This window comes from Vombatus ursinus, unplaced genomic scaffold (assembly GCF_900497805.2).
Source record: "Vombatus ursinus unplaced genomic scaffold, bare-nosed wombat genome assembly UNPS02014779.1, whole genome shotgun sequence".
Taxonomy (NCBI): Eukaryota; Metazoa; Chordata; class Mammalia; order Diprotodontia; family Vombatidae; genus Vombatus; species Vombatus ursinus.
This window is the reverse complement of record NW_020954557.1, coordinates 12,237,006-12,244,686: the sequence shown is the minus strand read 5'-3', so window position 1 is coordinate 12,244,686 and position 7,681 is coordinate 12,237,006.

Below are 7,681 nucleotides of genomic sequence, written 5' to 3'. Positions count from 1 at the left end.
GAAAGTGAATCTGACTCCAAATCTAGCACTCTATTCACTGTGCCACCTAGTGGTCCTAACAGGTTGTTCAGTGATATGGGCCATGCACAGTATAAATTCTGTGAGGAGAGAAATTCTTTCCTTTCTTTTTTGCTTCATACTCCCTTTTTGTGCATTGAGGTATGAAGTAAAAGCATTCACATATAGTATATTGTAAAAGTGGTATTTTGTCTTATTAATCCACTTAAATATTAAGCTTTTAAAAATAGCTTTGTGAAAAAACTTCAAACGGTATCAGAAATGAGATTATTTATAGGAAGGCACAAAAAACCTTGGTACTTTATAACAATAACCCACTTCCAGGAAGGACACAATCCTTTAGTTACTGTCTATAAAAGAATTAGAAACATTAAAAAGTGTTAAAAACCTTTGATAAATTGTAAAATTATCTTGTCATACTTGCAATGCATATTTCTTAAATATCTTAAACTATAATTAATATGTAAATTACTTATTTCTGTGAACATTTACCAAGTAAATAATTTAAAACCATATAAAATACTGATTTTCAAAAATATCAGTTGGATTGAATATTTTATTTTAGCCTTTTTAATTCATGTTTTTGACAGACCCACATAAAGTTGAAATGTCAAGGAATAGGAAATAAGATTAAAAATGATGTACTATGTAATTTCAATTACACTAATGCATGTGATGGGATACAAAAGCCAAAGAGTTTTTTGAGCAGAATTTGCTCATTGTTCATCGTAAGCAGAAGAGTGAAGTCAGCAAAACTGACAGGGTGCCTCATATATCTTTAGATGCAAAAGAATCTAAAGATGTGGGTTTTTTGTTTTTTTTTGTAAGAAGCTAAGACACTGTTGAAATTTGGATTGGCCATTTCTCACACCTTATTCTCTCTCTGTCTCATCTCTCACATTCATCTTTTTCCTTTCTCTGTTTCTGTCATCTCTCACTTTCTCTCACTCTTTTTATGTCTCTCTCATATATCTCTCTGTCTCTCTGTCTCTGTCATCTCTTTCTCATCTCTTACCTTCTCTCATCTTTTTCCTCTCTCTGCTTCTCTCACTTCTCACTCTCTCATTTGTCTCTCTCTGTCTTTTTTATGTCTCTGTCTCTTTCTCCAAAACCTTTTGTTGAAACCTCTGATGATATTGATTACCAGAATTTCAAACAAAAGAAGGCCCACACTACTGGAGAGACTTCAATAAAGTCATATGCACTAAAGATGGCCAAGCTGGCTTGTGGATTGGAACAGAGGGGGAAAAAAGAGAGAAGCAGTTCCATTACTAAATGAGATGATTAATACTTAAATATCTGATATTTCTTTTAATTTTCTAAAACATTAAAAAAGGTAGCCTTGCCATTCCCCTTCAAAATGTAACTGGATGAAGCTAAAGACATCTTTCTTCTTTCTTTTTTTTTTAAATTAGTATTTTATTTTCCCTCAATTACATGTAAAAATAATTTTAACATTCATTTTAAAACTTTGAGGTCCAAATTCTCTCCCTTCCTGTCTTCCTGCCCCCTTTGAGAAGGCAAGCAATTCAAAAGTTATACATATGCAGTCATGCAAAACATATTTTCATATTAATCATGTTGTGAAAGAAAACACAGACCAAAAAAAACAAAAAAAGAAAACCTCAAGAAAAATAAATAAAGTTAAAAAAAAGTATACTTCACTCTGTATTCAGATACCATTAGTTCTTTCTCTGAGGATGGATAGTATTTTTTTGTCATAAGTCCTTCAGAGTTGTCTTGGTTCATTGTATTGCTGAGAATAGCTAAGTTATTCATAGCTGATTATCTTACAATATCCTGTTACTTTGTAAGCAGTACATTTTACTTCGCATCAGCCAATGCAAGTCTTCCTAGACTTTTTTGAGAACATCCTACTCATCATTTCTTATAGCACAATAGTATTCCATCAGAATCAAATAGCACAATTTGTTCAGTCATCCCCCAATTGATGGGCATCCTCCGAATTTCCAACTCCCTGCCATCAGAAAAGAGCTTCTATAAATATTTCCATACATATAGGTCTTTTTCCCTTTTGCTCCCCCCTCCTTTTTCTGAACACAGATCTAGTAGTGGTACTACTAGATCAAAGAGTAAGCACAGTTCTATAGTTCTTTAGGCACAGCTCCAAATTGCTCTAAAGAATGGTTGAATCTGTTCATGCATTCATGTCTCATTTTTCCCACATCCCCTCCAACATTTGCCATTCTCTTTTTCTGTTCTATTAGCCAATCTTCTAGGTATAAGGTAGAACCTAGAATTATTTCAATTTGCATTCCTCCAGTCAGAAGTGATTTAGAACACCTTCTCAAATGATCATAGATAGCTTTAATTACTTCATCTTAAAACTGTTCATATCTCTTGATCATTTATCAATTGGGGAATGGCTCCTATTTTTAAAATTTGACTCAGTTCTCTATATGTTTGAGAAATGAGGCCTTTATCAGAGAAACTTGCTTCAATTTTTTTCACATGTATGATTGCTAAATGTATTTCCCTCCATTATATTTTTCCCAGTTTATTCTATTCTCTCCCTCCTTTCACCCTGTCCTTCCTCAAAAGTGTTTTGCTTCTGACTACCACCTCCCCCAATCTGCCCTCCCTTCTATCATCCCCCCATTTCTCTTATCCCCTTCCCCTCCAATTTTCCTGTAGGGTAAGATAGATTTCTATACCCAATTGAGTGTGTATGTGATTATTTCTTTGAGTCCATGGTGATGAAAGTAAGATTCATTCACTTTCCACACTTCCCCCATCTTCCCCTACACTGTAAAAAGCTTTTTCTCGCCTCTTTTATGTGAGATAATTTACCCCATTCTACCTTTCCCTCTCTTTCTCAACCCTTACATATATATATACTCTTAACTGCCCTAATAATGAGATAGTTTTTATGAGTTACAAATATCATCTTCCTGTATAGGAATGTAAACAATTAAACCTTATCAAATCCCTTTTGATTTCCCTTTCCTGTTTATCTTTTTGTGCTTCTCTTGAGTCTTGTATTTGAAAATCAAATTTTCTATTCAACTCTCATCTTTTCTTCAAGAATGCTTGAATTCTCACTTACAGGAGCCAACATGGAGGAGCAAGAAGTAAGTAACTCTTACTCTCCCTTATTAACCTCTAAAAACCCAGAAAATATTGCCCTAGGAAAAAAACCTTGGAACACCTGAGCCAGCAAAAAGATGGGGTGGAACAATCATTTAGCCCCAGAAGCTTGGGGGATTAATGGGAAACGTCCCTCTTGCTCTGGTAGAAGGGGAGTAGTACAGGACATGGGGCATACCAGCAAGCCAGCAACAAGCCCCACTTCAGCAAACTAGGGGGAGATCCTGAGCCCCAGGGTGGTGAAGCAGACAAGTGCCAACACCAGGACTCTCTGAGTGCCTTGGCACAGGCAGGTGAACCAGTAGATTCCAGCAGCCAAATCTCCTCCACATGCACAACTCAAGGAAGCACAACTCCAGGCAGGCAGTCATCCTCCACCAGCCAGACCTCCTCATATCCCAAGAACTTCAGAGTTACTGACCCTAGCTCAGCACCAGGTAAACTGTGAGACCCCTACAGCCTCCAGCTGCCAGCACCCGAGGCTCCAGCACACAAATCCAGTGACCAGGTCCCTGGCCTCCAGCACAAGAAACCTGGGCCAGTGCCCCCTGTGCTCCAGAAGGAGAGCTCAACTTTAAAAGCCAGGAAATAGGCAAACATCATGAGCAAAAAGCCAAAATGGACAATTACCATAGATTCTTTCTATGGAGACAGAGAAGATCAAAACACAAGTTCAGAAGTATATTGTCAATATACTTACATCCAGAACCTCAAAGGGGAATATGAACTGGTGTCAAGCCCAAAAGGTCTTCTTGGAAGAACTCAAGAAGGATTTTAAAAGTCAGATAAGAGAGGTAGAAGAAAAATTGGGGAAAGAAATGAGAGGTATGTAAGAGAGAGTCAATAACTTGGAAAAGGAAGGACAAAAATTGACTGTAGAAAACAGGTCCTTAAAAAATACAATTGGCCAAATGGAAAAAAGTACACTGAAGAAAATAACTCCTTAAAAAGTAGAATTGGCCAAATGGAAAAGGAGGCACAAAAACTCATTGAAGAGAACTCCTTAAAAAGTAAAATGGGCCAAATGGAAAAGGAGGTTCAAAAACTAATTGAAGAAAATAAAAAAATTCATTAAAAATTAGAACTGGGCAAATGGAAACTAATGACTTTGAGACATCAAGAATCAGTAAAAAAAAAGAAAATCAAAAGAATGAAAAAAGAAGAAAATATAAAATACCTCATTGGAAAAACAACTGACATGGAAAATAGATCTAGGAGAGATAATTTAAGAATTATTGGTCTACCTGAAAGCCATGATCAAAAAAGACCCTGGACAGCATCTTTCAAGAAATCATCAAAGAAAACTGCCCTGCAGTCCTAGAACCAAAGCATAAAATATTCATCGAAAGAATCTACCAATCACCTCCTGAAAAAGATCCCAAATTGAAAATGCCAAGGAATATTGTAGCCAGATTCCAAAATTATCAGGTCAAGGAGAAAATACCACAAGAAGCCAGAAAGAAGTAGTTTAAATATTGTGGAACCATAGTCAGGATTATGCAGGATCTTGCAGTTTCTACATTAAAGAATCACAGGACTTGGAATATGATATTCCATAAGGCAAAGGAGCTTGGATTACAACCAAGTATCAACTATCCAGCAAAAGTGAGCATAATCTTTCAGGGAGGGAAAAGGAAATTTAATGAAATAGGGGACTTGAAAACTTCCTGATGAAAAGACCAGAACTCAACAGAAAATTTGATCTTCAAATACAAGACTCAAGAGGGGCATAAAAAGGTAAACAGGAAAGAAAACAACATGCTATTCAATAAGGGCAAACTGTTTACTTTTCTACAAGAGAAGATGATACTTGTAACTCTTGAGCATTGTATCTCTATTAGGGTGTATACATAGACAGAGGATGTAGGTATAAGTTAACATTGATGTGATGATAAAAAACCTAATAAAGTGGTGAAAAGGGTTTGTACTGGGAGAAGAGGAAGGGAGGAGGCAGGCAAGGATAAATTACCTCATGTGAAAAAGCACGAAAACATTTTACAGTAGAGGGAAAGAAGGGAGGGAGTTGAGCATTATTTGAACCTTACTCTCATCAGATTTGGCTCAAAGAGGGAATAACACATTCAGATATAGAAATCTAACTTACCCTATAGGAAGTAGGTGGAGAAAGGGGAAAAAAGGGAGGGGGTGGATCGATGGGAGGGAAAAAGTAGTAAGGGGAAAAAGGGAAGAAAAGGGAGGGGGCTGATAGAAGGGAGGGCAGATTGAGGGAGGTGGTGGTCAAAAGCAAAGCTCTAGTGAGGAGGGAAAGGGAAAAAGGAGAAAGAAAAGCATAAATGGGGGTGGGGATAGGAAAGACACAAATAGTAATCATAACTGTGAATGTGAATGGGATGAACTCTCCAGTAAAATAGAAGCAGATAGCAGAGTGGATTAAAAATCATAACCCTGCAATATGTTGCTTACAGGAAACACATTTGAAGCAGAGGGATACACACAAAGTAAAGGTAAAAGGCTGGAATAGGCTATACTATGCTTCAGCTGAAGTAAAAAAAAAAAAAGCAGGGGTAGCAATCCTGATCTCAGACAAAGCGAAAATAGATCTAATTAGAAGAGACAAGGAGGGAAACTACACCCTGCTAAAAGATATCACAGATAATGAAGTAATATAATTACTAAACATATGGGCAACAAGTGGTGTAGCATCTAATTCTCAGAAGAGAAGTTAAGGGAGTTACAGGAAGAAATAGACAACAAAACTATACTAGTAGGGAACCTCCACCTCCCCACCTCAGACCTAGATAAATCAAACCACAAAATAAACTAGAAGTTAAGGAGGTGAATAGAATTTTAGAAAAGTGAGATATCATTGACCTCTGGAGAAAATTGAATGGTGATATAAAAGGAATATACCTTTTTCTTGGCGGTACATGCCACCTAAACAAAAATTGACCATGTATTAGGGCATAAAAACATCACAATCCAATGCAGAAAGGCAGAAATATTAAATACATCCTTTTCAGATGATGATGCCATAAAAATTATATGTAATAAAGAGCTATGGAAAGATAGACAAAAAAATAATTGGAAACTAAATAATCTAATCCCAAAGAATGAGTAGGTCAAACAACAAATCATAGAAACAATCAATAACTTCATCCAAGAGAATGACAATAATGAGACAACATACCAAAACTTATGAGATTCAGCCAAAGCAGTTCTTAGGGGAAATTTTATATCTTTAAATGTTTACATGAATAAAATAGAGAAATAGGAGGTCAATAAATTGGTCAAGCAACTAAAAAACTAGAAAAAGAACAAATTAAAAATACCCAATTAAAGGCCAAATTAGAAATTCTGAAAGCCAAAGAAGAGATCAATAAACTTGAAATTAAGAAAACTATTGAACTAATAAATAAAACTAAGAGCTGGTTTTATGAAAAAAAAACAAATAAAACTTTTGTTATTTGATTTTTTAAAAAAGAAGAAAACCAGATTACCGGTATCAAAAATAAAAAGGATGAATTCACCACCAATGAAGAGGAAATCAAAATAATAATTGGAAACTATTTTGCCCAGTTGTATGCCAATAAATTTGATGATCTTAATGGAATGGATAAATATTTACAAAAATATGAATTGCTCAGATTAACAGAAGAAGAAATAAAATGCTTAACCAACCCCATTTCAGAAAAAGAAATTGAACAAGCCATCAATGAACTCCCTAAGAAAAAAATCTCCAGAGCCAGATGGAATAACAAGTGAATTCTATCAAACATTTAAAGAACAATTAATTCCAATGCTATATGGACTATTTGGGAAAATAGGCAAAGAAAGAGTTCTACCAAATTCTTTTTATGATACAAATATAGTGCCGACACCTATGCTGGGAAGAGTCAAACAGAGAAAGAAAATTATAGACCAATTTCCCTAATGAATAGAGATATATAAATTTTAAATAAAATATTAGCAAAGAGATTGCAGCAACTTATCTCAAGCATAATACACTATGACAAGGTAAGATTTATACCAGGAATGCAGGGCTGGTTCAATATTAGGAAAACTATCAGTGTGATGGTCCATATCAACAACAAAACTCACAGAAATCATGTGATTATCCCAATATATCTCAAATGCAGAAAAAGAATTTGAGAAAATACAACACCTATTCCTATTAAAAACACTAAAGAGCATAGGAATAAATGGAGTGTTCCTTAAAATGATAAGTGGCATCTATCTAAAACCATCAGCAAGCATTATATGTAATGGGGATAAGCTGAAAGCATTTCCAATAAGATCAGGGGTGAAACAAGTATGTCCATTATTACCACTGTTATTTAATGTTGTACTAGAAATTTTAGCTTTAGCAATAAGAGAGAAAAAAGAAATAGAAGGAATTAGAATAGGCAAAGAAGAAACAAAGCTATCACTCTTTGCAGATAATATGAAAAGAATCCTAGAGAATCAAGTAAAAACCTACTTGAAATAATAACTTCAGCAAAGTTGCAGGATATAAAATAAACCCACATAAATCGTCAGCATTTCTATGTATTACTAATGAAGCCTAGCAGCAAGAGATGAAAAAAAGACATTCCAT